General features: G+C 39.1%; 1 non-coding gene across 1 annotated transcript; it reads left to right on the top strand.

Moving 5' to 3' along the window:
- The first annotated feature begins 17672 nt into the window (after positions 1-17672).
- LOC117312878 (U6 spliceosomal RNA) lies at positions 17673-17779 on the top strand. Its single transcript, XR_004527282.1, has one exon. It is a non-coding gene; the product is annotated as a U6 spliceosomal RNA (small nuclear RNA).
- The last annotated feature ends 2241 nt before the right edge of the window (positions 17780-20020 follow it).

Genomic DNA, 20020 nt, shown 5'->3' with positions numbered 1-20020 from the left:
GAATATATCAGGAGAAAACCAGAATTTGAAAAGATACATGCACCCCAATGTTTACTGCAGCAGTATTTATGATAGTAGAAACATGGAAGCAACCTAAATGTCCATTGACAGAGAAATGGAAAAAGAAGATGTGGTACATATATACAGTGGAATGTTACTCAGCCATAAAGAAGAATGAAATAATTCCCTTTGCAGCAACATGGGTGGACCTAGAGATTATCATACTAAGTAAAGTAAGTCAGATGGAGAAAGACAAATATCATATGATATCAATTATATGTGGAATCTAAAAAAATGATACAAATGAACTTATTTATGAAATAGGAACAGACTCACAGACTTTGAAAACAAACTATGGTTACCAAAGGGGAAGGAGTGGGGAGGGATAATTTAGGAGTTTGGGATTAACATACACACTACTATATATAAAACAGATAATCAACAAGGACCTACTGTATAGCAGAGGGAACTCTACCCAGTACTCTGTAATAACCTATATGGGAAAAGAATCTAAAAAAGAGTCAATATATGTATAAATGATTCACTTTGCTGTACACCTGAAACTAACACAACATTGTAAATCAACTGTAATATAAAAAAATTAAATTTAAAAAGATGAACTAAAAATTTCCTGTATATACTTATGACATTTCTTTACTTAATATTTATGAAAGATGTGAAGACAATTGGCATTAGAATTTTTCTAGTGGTTTTATTAATCACTTTATAGCTTTATATTCATGTATTTTAATGGTAGTCATTTTATTTAAAAAGTCACATATTCTTTCTAATTAAACTTTTCCCTCATCTTTTTAATTTTGTTGCCTAAAGGGACACGTTGACCTTTCAGACTTTTATTCTTAACAGAAATGTGGGAAAGGCACTATTTGCAGCTCAGGTGGCCCGTCTGCTTCCAGGAATCAAAACTTGCTGTGGCAACAAATCCTTCCCATTTTACTGCACCTGAGACCTGACTGGATTTGTTCTCCACCTGGTTCTGAGACATGACGACCTGCTGATTTTGATGCAGTTCCAGTTTCTTAAAAAGAGAGCAATCGTGTATTTAATCTCGGTGCTCAGTTGAGCACTTGACTATGGTATGTCCATAGTCAAGCATACTTAAGGATATATTTTGGAGTCTTATATTTGGAAGTTTGAAAAGGCTTATTTAATGTTTTTATGCAACACTAACCATTTATTTAGCCTTTCTGATGTTGCTCCAAATTTGCAATGATTCTGTTTCATTTGTCTGTGTTTGATTTATTATGAAGTAATGCTGGAGATGATAGAAAAATACATTTCTTCAGTATTTCATGCAAACTCATTGGTATTTTTATTCTGAAACTACCTCTCTTTAGGGATGAGGAAACTCTGTTTTTAAGCATTCTGGCTGAAGTGATTGACCCTTTTAAAAATGGGATCTTAGTCTAGAAAGCAGAGGAAGTTGAGAGAGATTTCAGAATGTGACCAGAGACACTGTGTCTATAGTGGTGAGCAAAATTCACTGTTCCTTTTGTCTACATAGAGTGATGGGTGTAGCAGGAGGGATTTAGCTCTGGTCCAGCTCAGAGATTCACTCTTGGTACTCAATAATAGTTAATAATACTTCATGTAAAGATCTTCAAACTTGACAGAAATATGTGTTAAAAAGGAAACCTCATGATACCTCCTCAGCCATCTTTAGGGTTATTCACTACTAAAAACTCAGTGTGTATCAGTATACACCATCTTATTATGCATAGAGTATACATGGCTGCACAGTATTTTATAATGTGTTTGTACCTTCCTTATTAGTTGTTTCATTCACTTATTCCATATTTATTTACTACTTTATATTCAGCACTGAATATATAGCAGGAAACAATCCAATACTCTTTCTGCCTTCGCAGAGTTTCTAATAAGGGGAGATATATAACAAATAATTAATACAATATTTATTATGGACATAAATTTTGTATTCAATTATTCTCTATTACAAGCGATGCTACAATGAATAAAATTATCCATGTCATTTCCACATGTATGTAAATATCTGCAAGATAAATTCCTAGAAGTAAAATTGCTGGATCAAAAAGCACCTCAGGGCTTCCCTGGTGGTGCAGTGGTTGAGAGTCCGCCTGCCGATGCACGGGACACGGGTTCGTGCCCCAGTCCGGGAAGATCCCACATGCCGCAGAGCGGCTGGGCCTGTGAACCATGGCCACTGAGCCTGCGCATCCGGAGCCTGTGCTCCGCAGCGGGAGAGGCCACAACAGTGACAGGCCCGCGTACCGCAAAAAAAAAAAAGCACCTCAAATTCAAAACAGTCCAAATTACCCTCTATAAATGTCCTCTGTAATTTTTTATGTTTACTAACATTTATGAATGTGGTCATTTTCCTACACATTTTCTAATTGAATGTTATAAAATATTTCATTATTAGCCAATCTTATAGGTGACAAGTGGTATTCCATAAATGCTTTGATTTGACTTGTGACTTTTTTTTAGTAATGTTCGTAATTTTGTTTATTTTATGAATATACTTTGTCCTATTTTAACGTTGCGTTGTGGCCTCCTTATTGAGATTTAAAGACACTTACAGAATTATACGTCTAGGCGTTCATTTATAGGCTGTGCCTTTCTCTGAAAGTCTTTCTCTATAATAAGATTTTAAAACATTAAAGTACTTCTGGATCCGGGCAAGATAGAGTAAATGCATTCCTCCCTACTCCTCCTGCTAATTATAACCAAATACTCTAGATGACATACATAAAGCCACTATCAGAAGACTCAAAATCGGAGGGAAAAAAAAGACAGATTGGCTAGTGACCTTAGATTCATTGCAATGTCAGTTAAAATCCTAGATATTTTTGAAAGTGACAGGCTGCTTCTGAAATTTACATGGAAATGTAAAGGGCTAAGAATAGCCAAGACTTGAAGGAAAAGCCTAAGAAAAGGAAGACTCATTACTCTGTATAGTGTAGTCATACACCTGCAGGTAGGAAGGTAATGTGGTGTGAGTGGAAGGCAGTTGCTCAGACCTAGCTGGAGGAATGTGGGTTCAGGTCTCGGCTGCTCCAAAGGTCCAGATACGGCACAGCCCACTGCTTATGCTGCAGGAATACACTGGCCAGAACTGGTTTGTAACAACGTCTCAAAATATACATTTGAGAGCTAAGATATTTTACAGACAACAAACAAATAACATCTTTGTTAATGCATTTTATACATTTTTTAAATAGTTTATGGCTTTGGAGAGATTCTCTTGATTATAATTTGTTTCGTGACAACTGGTTTCTTGGAAGTATTTTTTCCCCACTGGGATAACAATTTAGTGAGAACATCTTTCCTATTTTTCAATGGTAAATAAATATGAAAGAAAATGTAATACTTTTAAATAATTTTAATATAAGGGTTAATGATAAACACAGATTTTACATGATGTAAATTCATGTGGGTCAGCTGGAAAAGATGACAATACTGTTAGATTTAGTAGCGTATATCCCTGATTTTTCTAGAGCAAAAAGCTCATCAGTAAGTTTACTCACAAGGATGATAAGATCTGGTTATAACATTTACTTATTCCTGAAATTTAAAATGTCCTCTTCTTAGATTGCAGTTTGAGATCTGAAGACTCAATTAGGTAAAGCCAGTGGGTTAGCATTAATGCTTTGTGTTTTTTAGAGCATGGAAATGGATGACTATAAACAGATCTGTAATAATAAACTCTGAAGAAAGAATGACTGGTAATTTCCTGTTGGCCCCAGAGGGCGTGAGGAAAACATTATTATTCCCTCAATGCTTCCCCATAGGCCTAAAACTCGAAATTCTCTTTTCACTGTAAGGTGTGGCTTTTATTCAGTGATGCGTTTCAATGAGGAGGCATCCCTTTGAACTACCCATGGAACGTAATATGCAGATGTTTCTACTGTTTTGTAAATAACATCAATACCAGGTCATTTTCAGAATAGATTTTGATACATGAGGAGAAATGAAAAACAGGAGAGTTGTAAATAATGAGGGTAAAGAGGAAGGTAAAAAGGAAGAAAAGTGATGATATGAAGAAAAACCTGGGGAGTTTTTATGATTTGAATATATCAGCCCTGATAAAAGAAAAACAATATATCAGCCCTGATAAAAGAACAGCACCATGGAAATCACCAAGATCCTGCCTGATTCCTCGCTGTCAGTTTATGTTGACTCACGAAGCCCTATGCTTCAAGTTACCATCCACCTACGCAAATACTTGAGTAACTAGTTACCCCATAAGGCTGTTTATCACTATTCTGTCCCCTGTTCCCACCCTCCTCCAGTTCCCAAAACCCTCCCCACATTTTGTGATAGATTCTATTTTGTCATGGTTCTGCATCATATTTTTTAGCATAAGATTATTCATTATGGAATTTTGATGTATAGGCTCATTTTGTCAAAGATTTATTTTCATTTTTGCAATTTTTTGGTTTTGTAGTTAGCTGCCCTGGCTTTTACTCCCGCATTCCAACAAGAAACACTTGAGGCTCTTTCAGAGCTGTGCGCTGATCTCACTGAATAGACTAGAACAGTCTCTCTGGTCTCTGGGCTGTACCTGCATCTTCTCCCCTGGGCTCCTTCCCCAGCCGAGGGAGCCCTCTCAGTGCTCAAGGTTGAATACTGAGCACAACCCCAGTTTGTTTCTCATGGTCACTTTCTCTGTCTCACTGGAACTGAATTCACCACAATGTATGGAGTTTCCCAGGGTGGCCATATGCTTTATCTACTAAACTAGGCTGCTTTTTAGAAATGAATGAGGGCACTCTCAACTGTTTTTAAAAAGCAAGAGTAAAGATAGACTGCGCCAGGGAAACCATCTACAGAAAAATATCACCAGCACGTGGTTTCAACACCTCACTCTGCGCCATTGATCGTTTCCATCTATTTTGTTTTTTCTTTATATTATTTTCCTCCATCTCTATGTGCAGGAATGGAAGCAGTTATACCAAACTTGACCAAACTTGAAGTTAAACTACTTCTTGATTTTACTTTCTAGTTTCAGATTTTGTTTGCTCTCTGTTATTGCACTAAACTCAAATGGGTTTCTCATGCTGCGTGTGCATTTCCCAGGTCTGCATTTGACAGCTCTTTCTCCAGGGGATCAAGAACTAGAAACCTGGACTTCCCTGGTGGCACAGTGGTTGGGAATCCGCCTGCCAATGCAGGGTACATGGGTTCGATAACTGGTTCGGGGGGATTCCACATGCCGTGGAGCAACTAAGCCTATGCGCTGCACCACGGCTGCTGAGCCTGCTCTCTGGAGCCCACGGGCCACAACTATTGAAGCCGGAGCACCCTAGAGCCCGTGCTCCGCAACGGGAGAGGCCGCTGCAGCGAGAGGCCCGCGCACCGCAACGAAGAGTGGCCCCCGCTCGCAGCAACTGGAGAAGGCCCTCGCGCAGCAACAAAGACCCAACTCAGCTGAAAATAAATAATAAATTTAAAAAATATATAAATAAATTTAAAAAAAAGAAAAAAAAAACCTAGAAACCCAAAGCCATTAGGACCTTTAAAGCACTATTTCTACCATTAAAATATACTTTAGGGGCTTCCCTGGTGGCGCAGTGGTTGAGAGTCCGCCTGCCGATACAGGGGACACGGGTTTGTGCCCCGGTCCGGGAAGATCTAAAATGCTGCAGAGCGGCTGGGTCCGTGAACCATGGCCACTAAGCCTGCGCGTATGAGAGGCCACAACACCGAGAGGTCCGTGTACCACCAAAAAAAAAAAAAATATATATATATATATATATATATACACATACATATATACTTTAATAGAATTTGCCTAGAGCAGTTATCCTCTTATCCTTACTTTCAAATTTGTTAAAATTTGGCTGTTTCTCTCATGGTGTTTTAAAAATAATTTATATCAGTTTGGAGTTCAAGAACCTGTGTGTAAACCTAGGAAGAATTCTCATTTAAATTCTATCTCTGCTTTTCCCAAAAATAAACAAATGGGACCTAATCAAACTTACAAGTTTCTGTACTACAAAGGAAACCATAAACAAAACAAAAAGACAACCAACAGAATGGGAGAAAATATTTGCAAATGTTGTGACTGACTAGGACTTAATTTCCAAAATATACAAACAGCTCATGCAACTCAACAACAAAAAAAAACAACCCAATCAAAAAATGGGCAGAAGACCTGAATAGATATTTCTGCGAAGAAAACATATAGATGGCCAACAGGCACATGAAAAGATGCTCAACATCGCTAATTATTAAAGAAATGCAAATCAAAACTACAATGAGGTATCACCTCAAACCAGTTAGAATGGCCATTGTCAAAAAGTCTACAAACAAGAAATTCTGGAGATGTTGTAGAGAAAAGGGAACCCTCCTACACTGTTGGTAGGAGTTGAGTTGATGCAGCCACTATGGAGAACAGTATGGAGGTTCCTCAAAAAACTAAAAATAGAGTTGCCAAATGATCCAGCGATCCTATTCCTGGGCATGTATCTGGACGAAAATATAATTTTAAAAGATACATGCACCCCTATGTTTATAGCAGCACTATTCACAATAGCCAAGACATGGAAACAATGTCCATCAAAAGACGAATGGGTAAAGAAGATGTAGTACAAAAATACAATGGAATACTATGCAGCCATAAAAAAGAATGAAAAAATGCCGTTTGCAGCAACATGGATGGACTTAGAGATTATCATACTAAGTAAAGTATGTCAGAAAGAGAAAAACAAATACCACATGATATCACTTATATGTGGAATCTAAAATATGACACAGATGAACTTATCTATGAAACAGAAACAGACTCACAGACATAGAGAACAGACTTGTGGTTGCCAATGGGGAGGTGGGGTGGGGGTGGAATGGATTGAGAGCTTGGGATTAGCAGATGCAAACTATTATATATAGAATGGATAAACAACAAGGTCCTTCTGTATAGCACAGGGAACTATATTCAATACCCTGTGATAAACCATAATGGAAAAGAATATAAAAAAGAATGTATGCATATATATAACTGAATCACTGCTGTACAGCAGAAACTACCACAACATTGTAAATAATAAAATCAAAATTAAAAAAATAAAAATAGAAAAATTTACCTCTGCTTTTCTTTCTTTCTTGATCGCTTCTGTGATTGTGTGATCTTTTTCACATTTATGCAACTGCTTGTACATTATCATGGAATTATTTCCATATCTCTCTATATATCTACATGTAACTGTGTATCCATGTTCCTCTATATCTCTCTGATCTTTGAGAACACCTTATCTGCCCACTTTATTGTAAGATTTTCAAGGGCAATAACTATATATATATATATATATACTCATAATTACTCCACAGAGCCTTTGAATTTAAGTGATTTTAAGGATTTATTAAAGGGAAACAAATTGAATTGTTTACAATCATTTTAAATCCATGAATACTTCTTAGATAAGCATCATGAAAACCTGTTAATCCTAATTTGGAAAATCACCTCAAAAAATATTAACTTGAGAACCTCAGGATGTTTATGAAATTTTAAGTGATGACTACGTTATGACTGAACTAACTTTTCTTTTTAACCCCATATCTCCTGTAACTGACAGAAGCATTAATGCTTAAATATTGGCAGTGGATTAACAACTTACATATTAGTTAAATCAAGTTAAGGTTATTTCTTCTTATTTTAGTTAATCCAGCCTGTCCCATAGATAGGACACAAGTCAGGGATCTTTACGTATTTTTGTATCTATTTGTATCTTTCACTCATAAAAATTAACAGAGAGGCAGAAAGTTGCATGATGTTTTGAAAGGTTCTTAATTCTCACCAATTGAGAATTTCTAGCAAATTATTCATTTCAGATAAAACTGAAAGGTGATATTATGAAAAAAAAGGAACAGAAGAAACTCTGATGCAAACATTGTTATTTTGTCAATCTCAGGGAGAGAGTACTAAATATTTAATGGCATTATAATGATGATAACCTTGGAATTAGATTTCTCCAGCAGTGTTAACATTCAGGGATGCTATTTAATACATTTTTAAAATGTCATGTAGGTGGTATTTACATAGATAGGTAGTAGTTAGATACGCATGCACATAACTAATATTTGCTTTGCTTTGGCAAAATGTATCACTGTTAAGTCTAAGACAGGCACAGAACAATAGATTAAAACATTTGTCCAGCCAATGAAAGAGGAAATTAGCTAGTTGCCATGGGATTTTTAATTGGAAAATTGCTGACTAGATCCAGTCTTGCTAGTATTTTAAATTATTGTTTTCCTTTATCAAATAATTTCAGTAATTTGAGGACATGAGAAAGAAGCAGCAGATCTTTCTGTCTTCCACAGTTGGTGACTGCATAAAAAGGATAGTCAGATAATCCACATCTAAGACAAAGTGAGACTCTTTGTCCTCAGAACAACAAGCAGTACCTTGTAACTCTGTTCCTTCGGGCACATGGAGCTTTACAACTTCCTATAAACCCAATTTCAGTGCTATTCCTTCAGTTAAGTCTCATGTCTCTGAATAAGCTAGTAGTCATGATATCAAGGAGCATGGGTAAGCATTTTTCATGTAGAGAACTAGGGTAAATGCCCACAGAATTTCATGTAGAAAAAAAATCCCTCAGTCCAAAGCACAAGCTCTTGCCTGTTTAATATACTGCAATATATCTCCTCTTGGTAATAAACCCCTTAGTGTTGCAAGCTATTGTTCTTATCAAAACTCTAAAAACAAACCAACTGACTTAGGAGAAATCTTGACTAGAAAAGGAATCTATTTTCCCTGCGAGAAGAAAGCTCCAGGTAACAATAACTGATGTAGAAATGTGTCCATTCCAGGCTGTGTGACCACAGCGAAGTGCATTTTCCTTTCTCTTTCACATGCATTTATATGCATGTAATCACGTAACAATTATTTTATTTAGTTAATTTTTTAAATTAAATTTTATAGAGAGAATAAAAGCTAATGCACAGGGCTTCCCTGGTGGTGCAGTGGTTGGGAGTCCACCTGCTGATGCAGGGGACACGGCTTCGTGCCCCGGTCCGGGAAGATCCCACATGCCGCGGAGCAGCTGGGCCCGTGAGCCATGGCTGCTGAGCCTGTGCGTCCGGAGCCTGTGCTCACAACGGGAGAGGTCACAACAGTGAGAGGCCTGCGTACCGGAAAAAAAAAAAAGCTGATGCACACATTGAGTTCTCAGAAGCTAGAACTGGAGATTCAGCCTATTAAAATGATCCTATCACCAAACTGCTGCAAACTCCTTCATACTCCAGCCTTGCCAGCTCTTCACTGACTGCACACGTTTTTAGTAAAGCAAGACCTAAAATAAAACAGAAGCTGGGAACATACTGTTTGCTTTGATTTGAAGGATTTATTATCAAAACAGCATTTTAAATATGTAACAAGGAATGGTGAAGCCCTCTAGCTCTTCTGGGCTGTAACTGTCAATTTCTGCTGGTTAGTTTTATGTTTAGCACTGTTTGCAATGGCTGTTTCAGAATGGATATATTTATCTGTTGGAGAGAAAGAATTCTCTGAGTGGTGTCAGACAGAATCCAGGGCACTCTCTTACTACCACCATTAAAGACAAAACAAAACTCGAGCAAGCACTCCTGGATGGTAACTTATTCTTGGCCTGCGGTTCCACCAGACCTGCTTTTACATGGAAGTTGCTGAAGATGAGTGTGTGTGATTTGATCTGCCCCTCAAATCCAGGACACCTGAACACTTGCTCGAGATTCCCAAGGAAAACAGAGATCAAGAGAGGACCAAGCAGACTTCATTACCAACTCCTTCATGATGGTCTCCGGCCGGGAGGACATGACAACATGGAGAACACGCCTACATAAGCTGGCGCCTAGAGCCCAGGACCCCAGCAGGCCCACTTTCCCCACACCCACAGGCCACCTAACCAGGAGTTTCAGACCTTTAGTGCCTACTGTGGTTCTCAGCACAGAATGGTTGAGAGAGTGCCACCCTCATTACAATGGAGCAAAGAGCCAGGAGGGAGGAAACTGTGCCTGTCTGATCATCTGCTAGGGCTCATCGCTGGAAAATGTGAGAGTCAGTGGTCTTAATTCTGCATCACACACACACACACACACACACACACACACACACACACACACACAACCTTTTTCATGGGAGTAGAGTGAGGGGAGGTGGCTTGGTCCGTTCCGGCCGCTATAACAAAAGACCACAGCCTGGGCGTCTTACAAACGGCAGACAGTTCTGGAGGCTGGACACCCAAGTGTGGTCAGGGACAGAGTTGTGTCCAATGTGGACCTCACAGGGAGGAAGCAGGGAGGGAGCTCTGTGGGTCCCTTCTGTAAAAGTACCAACCCCATTCCTGAGGGCTCCACGCTTGTGACTAAGCATCTCCCCAGGGCCCAACTTCCTAAGACCATCACATGGGCATTAGGACTTCAACACAGGAATTTGGGGGAGACACAAATACAGCAAGCGCAGAAGTGAAAAACATTGGGCCATACTTTTGAGTTATTGTTCTTTTTCTATCTTTCTACGTAACAAGATAAATTTAAAAGCCAGATGTGGTCAACCAGGATTATTATTCTTTAGAAAATTTAAATTAATACAAATGTTGTACCAGCTTTGCATACTTGAGATAAACCACCCTTGATTGTGGTGCATAATTTTTTTTGTATGTTGTTGGGTTTCATTTGCTAATACTTTCACAAAGATTTTTGAATTTATATTCATGAGAGATATTGGTCTGTAGTTTTCTTTTCCTGTAATAACTTTGTACGATTTTGTTATTAGGGCAAAGCTGGCCTCAAATAAGTTATGAAGTATTCCCTCTGCTTCGATCGTCTAAAAGATATTGTAGATCACTGCAAGATCCTTTTTGACCCACCTCCTAGAGAAATGAAAATAAAAACAAAAATAAACAAGTGGAACCTAATTAAACTTAAAAGCTTTTGCACAACAAAGGAAACCATAAACAAAACGAAAAGACAACCCACAGAATGGGAGAAAATATTTGCAAATGAATTGACCGATAAGGGTCTAATCTCCAAAATATACAAACAGCTCATGCAGCTCAATATCAAAAAAAACAAATGACCCAATCAAAAATGGGCAGATCTAAATAGACATTTCTCCAAAGAAGACATACAGATGGCCAAAAAGCACATGAAAAGATGCTCAACATCACTAATTATTAGAGAAATGCATATCAAAACTACAATGAGGTATCACCTCACACAGGTCAGAAAGGCCATCATCAAAAAAATCTACAAACAGTAACTGCTGGAGAGGGTAAAGAGAAAAGGGAACCCTTCTACACTGTTGGTGGGAATGTAAATTGGTAAGAACCACTATGCAAAAACAGTATGGAGGTTCCTTAAAAAACTAACAAGAGAGCTACTATATGATTCAGCAATCCCACTCCTGGGCGTATGCTTGTAGAAAACCATACTTGAAGAGATGCATTCACCCCAATGTTCATTGCAGCACCAGTTACAATAGAGAAGACCTGGAAGCAACCTAAATGTCCATCGACAGATGAATGGATAAAGAAGATGTGGTGTGTGTGTGTGTGTGTGTGTGTATATACAATGGAATATTATTCAGCCATAAAAGAGAACGAAACAACGCCATTTGCAGCAACATGGATGGACCTAGAGATTGTCATACTGAGTGAAGTAAGTCAGACAGAGAAGGACAAATGTTATATGATACCGGTTATATATGGAATCTTAAAAAAATGGTACAAATGAACTTATTTACAAAACAGAAATAGAGTGACAGATGTAAAAAACAAACTTATGGTTACCAAGGGGGAAAGGGTGAGAAGGATAAATTGGGAGATTGGGATTGACATATACACACCAGTATATATAAAATAGATAACTAATAAGGACCTACTGTACAGCACAGAGAACTCTGCTCAATACTCTGTAATGACCTATATGGGAAAATAATCGAAAAAAGAGTGGATATATTTGTATGTATAATTAATTCACTTTGCTGTACAGCAGAAACTAACACAACATTGTAAATCAGCTATACTCCAATTTTAAAAATATATTGTAGAGAATTGGTGTAATTTCTACCTTAAATGTTTGGTAGAATTCACCAGTGAACCCATCTGGGTCTGGTGCTTTCTGTTTTGGAATGTTATTAATTATTGATTCAATTTCTGTAATGGATACAGGCTTATTCAGATTGTGTATTTCTTCTTGTGTGAGTTTTGTAAACTGTATCTTTGAAGGAATTGGTCCATATCATCTAGGTTATCAAATGTGTGGGCATAGAGTTGTTCATAGTATTCCTTTAATACTTCTAATGTCCATAGGGTTTGTGGTGATGTCTCCTCTTTTATTTCTGATACCAGTCATTTGTGCGATCTCTCTTTTTTTTCTCAGTCAACCTGGCTAGAGGCTCATCTTTTCAAAAAACCAGTTTTGGTTTCATTGGTTTTTCTTTGTTGATTTCTTGCTTTCAATTTCATTGATTTCTGCCCTAATTCTTATTATTTCTTTTCATTTGATTTCTTGGAATTAATTTATTCTTCTATTTCTTGTTTCCTAAGGTATAAACTTAGATTATTGATTTTAGATCTTTGTTCATAAATGCATCAAATGTTATTACTTTCCTTCTAAGAACTGCTTTTGCTGCATACCACAAATTTTGATAAGCTGTTTTCATTTTCATTTAGTTCAAAATATATTTTTAATTTCTCTTGAGATTTTCTCCTTGACTCATGTGTTCTTTAAAAGAGTGTTGCTTGGGCACATTGGTTGAGAGTCCGCCTGCCGATGCAGGGGACACGGGTTCGTGCCCCAGTCCGGAAAGATCCCACATGCCGCGGAGCGGCTGGGCCCGTGAGCCATGGCTGCTGAGCCTGCGCGTCCGGAGCCTGTGCTCCGTAACTGGAGAGGCCACAACAGTGAAAGGCCCGCGTAACGCAAGCAAAACAAAACAAAACAAAAGAGTGTTGTTTAATCTCCACACATTTTAGGATTTCCCAGCTATCTTTCTAATTTCAAGTTTAATTCCATGGTAGTCTGAGAGCAGACGTTATATGATTTCTATTTTTTTTTAATTTGTTAACATGTGTTTGTGGCTTAGCATGTGGTATATCTTGGGCTTCCCTGGTGGCACAGTGGTTGGGAGCTCACATGGAGCATTCACCAAGATATACCACATTCTTCTTTTTTTTTTTTTTTTTTGCGGTATGTTGCTTTTTTGCAGTATGTGGAAGGAGGGAGGTTTCAGATCTCCCCTGGGGAGCTCCTGAGGTTGTAAACCAACGTGTATGAATACTGGTTTATTTTCCATTATTCATCCATCCTCCAGATGATGCCCAGGTGGTTGTGCTGGGTTCTGGTTATTAAAGGTAGTGCTGCCGTGAATGGTCAAGGACAAAACTAAGGCCAGACATAACGAACAAAGTTGTTTATACATAAATACATCACTTCTGTTTCAGCGGGATTCAAAGATGTTAGGAAGGATGGCACATTTTATAGAGGATAAGGGGGAACACTGAGAGCATGTCTGGTTGGCAAGTGTTCTATTCAGCTGGGATTTTTGGAAATGGGGAGACTTCCAATCTGGTCTTCAGGTGCATTTGGCCATCCTTGGTTCACCGCAAAGGGACATTTCAAAAGAAGGGAGAGTGTTCAGTGCTTGGGGCAGAGGGTTTTCCGTAGCTGGGCCAACTCCCGGAACAAGTGGGGAGCCACAGGGGTGCTCTTCTGAAGTCACACTGTCATTTTGGTCCTTACGGGGTGGGGTCGGGGGTGGCTGGCTGCCATGGAAGGCACTTTCTCAGAACATTCTTTTATGGGCAGAGGAGGAATGAACAAAAACACTCACAGGATTCTAGTCTAAGTAATGAGAGTACAAACCAAACAAACAAACCACAGGCAGTGAGCAAGGTACCTGACCTTTACACTAATCAGCCACAAACAAAATCTCAGGTGGGTCCTAACACCTCAGTCTGCTTGTACAACACCGCAGGAGGCCCTTCCTTTCCCAACCTTTCCTTCTTACTGCTGAAGAGAGTATTTCTCTTGGGGGAGCTCTGGTCCGGAAAATTGTGCCAACTGGGTACAACCCAGAAGTCCTAACTTCTCTTGTCAAACAACAATTAACACACCGATTCCAGATAAAGGAAAGAAACTTTCTACTAAAGAGAATGAAACTCGCAAAGGCAAAATTCAATTTACACCAGCTAAGAAAGCACGACTTTGAAGGCTGCACGGAACACTTGGCAGTGTCTCTGGGGCAGGCAGGCTTCTTTCACTCAGGAAAAATAGGTGTATAGTATTTTACGTTTGTTTAACTAAAAGTCACATTAAATCCCACCTGGATGGCTTTTGCTTCCCAAAATGAATGGATTGCTCTACTTCTAGAAGAATTAAAAAATATAAAACTCCTAACAGATGTAAAATGTCATTTTATAAATTAAGAAAAAACAAAACCCAACACCTACTGCCCCCTTTGCCATCATGTATCCTTCAAATACTTAAAACTTCATTCTTTGTTACCCGGACAAGTAAATGGAAAAAAAAAAAGCATAATTTCTCCTGGAAAACTTTAAAAATCACAGCAATCATTTATAAAACTAATGCTAATAGAATTAGAGCATCTGCTGTTTACCAGACATTTCCCCAAGATCATTACATTTTTAAACTTATTTTATTCCCCCAAACTATATTTTCTTGAACTATCTTGTATCTCCCTGTTATCATAATGTTTTTCCCGGTCCCCATTTATCTCAATGAGAAAATTCCACTTGACCCCAAGATACAGCTGTTATTGATAAATAACCATGTATAACTTTTCCCAAGCAAAAAAATCTAGGCATCTTTTGTTCTTACTCTCATAAATTAAAAGACTGCCTTGTTAAAATTTGTTAAGACTGTACCTTGGTCTCCATTGTCAGAATTTCCGCTGCTTCTTCTCAAAATGTCTCCAACTATTGCCAGAGCTGCTCCGGGTCTTTGCTCAAAGCATGCCCACCGCCACCTTTAGCAGGAGTGAACATAAATCTTTAAATTAAAGGGTCCAGAGATAAGAAAGGAAGCTACAAACAAACCAAAAACCCCAGGTAAACCAGCTGGGACCAAGATGGCAATGAATCTAACATCCAGCAGAACCTGAATCTCATTATACGTTGATTTTTACTACATTGGCTACCAGATGACACACCTGCCGGCGGCATTAAGGCCCAAAATAGGATGAAAAGGAGGTGGCGCCCCAGGCCCTTGAAAAAGACCCGCCCCTTCCCCCGAAGGCCTCTTCATCCCATCACTAACCTCACTCCTCCTCCCTTTGACTTTACTCTTTAAAACTGAGTCATTTCGGCTTCCCTGGTGGGGAAGTGGTTGAGAGTCCTCTTGCCGATGCAGGGGACACGGGTTCGTGCCCCGGTTTGGGAAAGTCCCACATGCCGAGGAGCGGCTGGGCCCGTGAGCCATGGCCGCTGAGCCTGCGCGTCCGCAACGGGAGAGGCCACAACAATGAGAGGCCCGCGTACCGCAAAAAAAAAAAAAAAAAAAAAAAAAAAAATTAAACCACTCTCTCCAGGTGGGTGAGAAGTTGATCTGTAAATTAAGCTCCCACTTCTCCGTTCTTTGGCCACTAAATGAAGCCTGTGCTGTGTCGATCTAAGCTTCGGTTTTGTTATTTGCCTCCTAACTGAATGGAGACAGAACCCTCGACCGCCCAGGCAGAGTCCTCGGCCAGGCTAGGGCCCAAGCAGGGTCCCTACGACTTAATTTGGTAACAAAACCTTCCCCCCAATTCTCCAAGAAACCCTGTAAAATCACTTCCCTGTTTAGAGGCACTTTTTCAGAGGCTATCTTCTTGCTTTGTGGCATAATAAAGAGAAATGTTTCATTCCTTCGGATTACTTTATTGTAACAATCCTCAGAGCAATCATATTATTTGCCACTTTTTATTTGGGGAATCTGACTCAGGGTCATTCAGTTGGAAAATAGCTAAACCAAGATTCCAGCCCAGAGGACCTCCCACATCCCGGACACACACACACAACGCCCCCATCTCTGTTCTAAACACACAAACTCTTTTTTTTTTTTTTTTCACACAAACTCTTGACCACATTACTATGCAGCATTATTTCAAGTTTTTCACTTTCAAAGTGATGACTTAAGGGAATTATAAGGACTTTTATATTGCTTCCTTCCTTGACCTTTTCATTGAAAACAATTTTTTCCCATTCAAAAGTTAGATGGGGGCTTCCCTGGTGGCGCAGTGGTTGAGAGTCCGCCTGCCGATGCAGGGGATGCGGGTTTGTGCCCCGGTCCAGGAGGATCCCACATGCCGCGGAGCGGCTGGACCCGTGAGCCATGGCCGCTGAGCCTGCGCGTCCAGAGCCTGTGGCCCGCAACGGGAGAGGCCACAGCAGTGAGAGGCCCGCGTACCGCAAAAAAAATAATAAATAAATAAAATAATAATAATAAAATCCTGCTCCCCAAATGAATTTCTGTTGCCTTAAATTAATTATATATACATAAAGAGTAACATATTTCAATGACTTTGCACTGTTTTCATATTCAAAGAGTGGTTGTTTTCATATTCAAAGAGTGGTTATAAAATCTTTCTTTGAAAAGACATATTTTTTGATCACTATGTTCCAATTCGCTTGTCAAGTACGTTAAGCCCCTGTAACGTCCTTTATGATATGATTCAAGAAACACTGAAGATTTTCGGTGTCCTTACTTCTTCTAGTATTATTTACCACCAGACTAATCATTACATCACTATAAATTAATTTTGTGTTCCTCCTCAAGAGGTGATTCTAATCTTGTAATTCTGATTTTGCTTCAGGAGATTTCATCCGAAAATGTGTGCACTGAACCTAATGAAATAGATGCTACCAGGAGCTGTCACAACCAAAGGGACAGTAAAACTGTGACGTTAAAACTGTGATGTGTTAAGACTCAGATCTACACCTCACAACCGAAGAGATTTAAAGATACTGTGAAGTCATGAAAAACTAGAGATCTCAGGCCGGGACCGTAAGAAGTTCTCAGTCAGTTTTTCAGGGGCCATAAACCTTATCCAAGAATCCTGACCAAGATGATAACTCACACAGGGGACAATTTCTCTATAAGACCCAGAAAACAAGCTGCAAATATCAGAGGCAGGCTGTCCTCTCTCAATCTACTCACCTTTGTTCTTTCCTTTCATCCACGCTTTCTTCTCCACTTACTTAAGGACCTAGATTATTAAGAGATACTCAAACCTCTTATCTACAGTGTGTATACGTTCCCTATATTTAATTTTGCTTCTGATACTTCTAGTCACTCCTTTGTGTGTGTCTTTTGATTAAGATGCACATCCAATATAATTATTGTTTATATTCCTTTGGATGACAACCAGCTTCCTGTGATGCTAGTTCGTTGCAATAAGAAAGATGATTTTCTGTGTCATTGGAATCAAGCGCTAAGTGCTTTTTAAGTGACATGTAAAACAATGGATCAAGTGGCCAGAAAAATAAAATTCTCATCAAACCTGGACATGAAAGTGTCTGCCTGAAAAATGACAACACTTGGCAACTTTGTAGGCAATTTGTCACAGAAGTAGAGCTTGGGCACCCTTGCCTCTTGCCTAACATAGGACTACAAACCCTGACTCATGTCTTTCTTAGTGTTATTCCACGTTGCTTTGCTCAGATGTGTCATTGCCAAAGTCCAAAATACTGGTAGTACTCGCTTTGGCAGCCCATATACTAAAACTGGAACGATACAGAGAAGATTAGCATGGCCCCTGTGCAAGGCTGACATGCAAATTGGTGAAGTGTTCCATATTTTTACGAAGCGAGAGAGTGGCATGGACATATATACACTACCAAATGTAAAATAGGTAGCTAGTGGGAAGCAGCCGCATAGCACAGGGAGATCAGCTCGGTGCTTTGTGACCACCCAGAGGGGTGGGAGGGAGATGCAAGAGGGAGGGGATATGGGGATATATGTATACGTATAGCTGATTCACTTTATTATACAGCAGAAACTAACACAACATTGTAAAGCAATTAAACTCCAATAAAGATGTTTAAAAATTTTTTTTAAAAATTTTAAAACCCCAAAATACTGCTAAATGGACTTTGTCCCTTCAGGTGATCCAACAAACGATCTTCAAACAAAAAGAAAAAAAAATCTGACACTAATAGATTCTGGAAAACTACCAGCAGAGCCTTATCATATAACTACAACTCACCCAAAAGCAGTGAAGATTGAAATTGCTTCTGTTCACAGACAATGGGGTTGTAATCCCCATCCTGGGCTGACAAGTATGTCAAGGGGGTGGGGGGCTGAGAGCTTAAACCCATGGGGTTTTGGTTTTCCTCATGATTAAAAATATATATCCCCAGGATACTTTCCTGTCACTGTGTGAATACTGAGAAAAATGAAAGACGTTAGAGCCTGGCTCTGGGAAATACTTGAGCCCTGAAGATAAGCTATAAATCAACTAAAATGCCTGAATTATCAAGACTGTTGAGCAAACTTGGCTCAAACCTTGGTCTCATATGTGCGTTAGTGTAAAGCTATTGTGTGTCACGCACTGCCCGGTCCCAAGGAGTTCCCGACCTCCAAAAGCTTGTCTGAAAATCTGTCACCCAGACAGACCCTAAAAACCCATCACTCTGCTTTTCCTGTTTGGGGCTAAGATTCTGCCAAGGTATGTTTCTTTCTTATTTCAGCAGATCCAACAAAGTGAGCTTTGCCTGCTCGGCAGGTTTTGGATGGTGTTTTGCTAAGGTGAAAGTTGACAAAATCTATAAACGCAAAAATCAATAATTTATCTGTACGATGGCAAGACTTGACTAGAAACAGAATTGGGAAACAATCTTTCCACAATAGATAAGAGTAATAATAAAATGCTCAGAAACAATGTCCACAAGAAAGGCACAGGACCTCTGTAAATAAAACAATCAAGTCATATTGAAAGAAGTAATAGAAAATGTCAACAAAATGGAAAAGTGTGAGAAGAATAAAAGTATCCATTTCTCCCAAATTATCATAGAATTCATACAATCTTAAAGGATCACAGTAGTTTTTAAAAAAAAATTCTAGCTGGAAGTTAGTATGGAAAATATAGAAAAGAAAGACTGCAAGGTACTTTTGTCCTACTGGATATTAGCATACACTCCACATGCATTTACACAGGGGCTAATCAGTGTCATCTTGTGTGTATCAAGTTACACTCACCTGGATCTGCAGTGGATGAATCAGTGTTGCCGTTAGTTCCTGGTCACATTCATAATGCATAGAACAAGGACTGCTCACTGCCATTCCTCTTTCTGACCCAATTTTCTAGTTTACTTATTTGAGCATGAGGTAAATGACAGTATATTTGGGACTAGCAAGTGCCTTCAATAGGTAAGATAGAAATGTCTTGGAAGCAATAGGAAAGTATTTTATTGTGAGCTAAGCTTCACACTTTCTGTCAGTTATTCAAAATCCACTGATCTGAAAGTAATAGAAATTGGATTACTATTGAAAATTGAGAAAATAATATAGTATTCCAAAAGCAGTATATAGCTTTTAGTTATTTGTCTTTTTTGACAAAGTGAAACAGAAATTTCCCCTCAAGAGTTTATCATGCTTCACTGTAATTTTTTTTTTTTTTTTTTTTTTTTTTTTTTTTTGCGGTACGCAGGCCCCTCACTGCTGTGGGCCCCTCCCGCTGCGGAGCACAGGCTCCGGACGCGCAGGCCCAGTAGCCATGGCCCACGGGCCCAGCCGCTGCGTGGCATGTGGGATCCTCCGAGACCGGGGCATGAACCCGCATCCCCTGCATCGGCAGGCAGACCCTCAACCACTGCGCCACCAGGGAAGCCCTGCACTGTAATTTTATTAGGCAAGTAGCCAGCCATAATACACAGCTGTAGAATATATTTGACAAAGTCAAAATACACTGCACTGCTTTGTCAATTTTCTTCCTATGGACAGATAATTTATTATTGTTTATTCAAGTGATGAATTGCATCAAAAAGTTACAGAAGTGAAAACACATATCTGTAACTTTCTTATTTTTCCTTTCCTGTCTTAG

This window comes from Tursiops truncatus, chromosome 6, assembly GCF_011762595.2.
Source record: "Tursiops truncatus isolate mTurTru1 chromosome 6, mTurTru1.mat.Y, whole genome shotgun sequence".
In the NCBI taxonomy this organism is placed as follows: Eukaryota; Metazoa; Chordata; class Mammalia; order Artiodactyla; family Delphinidae; genus Tursiops; species Tursiops truncatus.
Note: the sequence above shows the minus strand (reverse complement) of the source record. Positions and strands in the feature narration are given on the sequence as shown.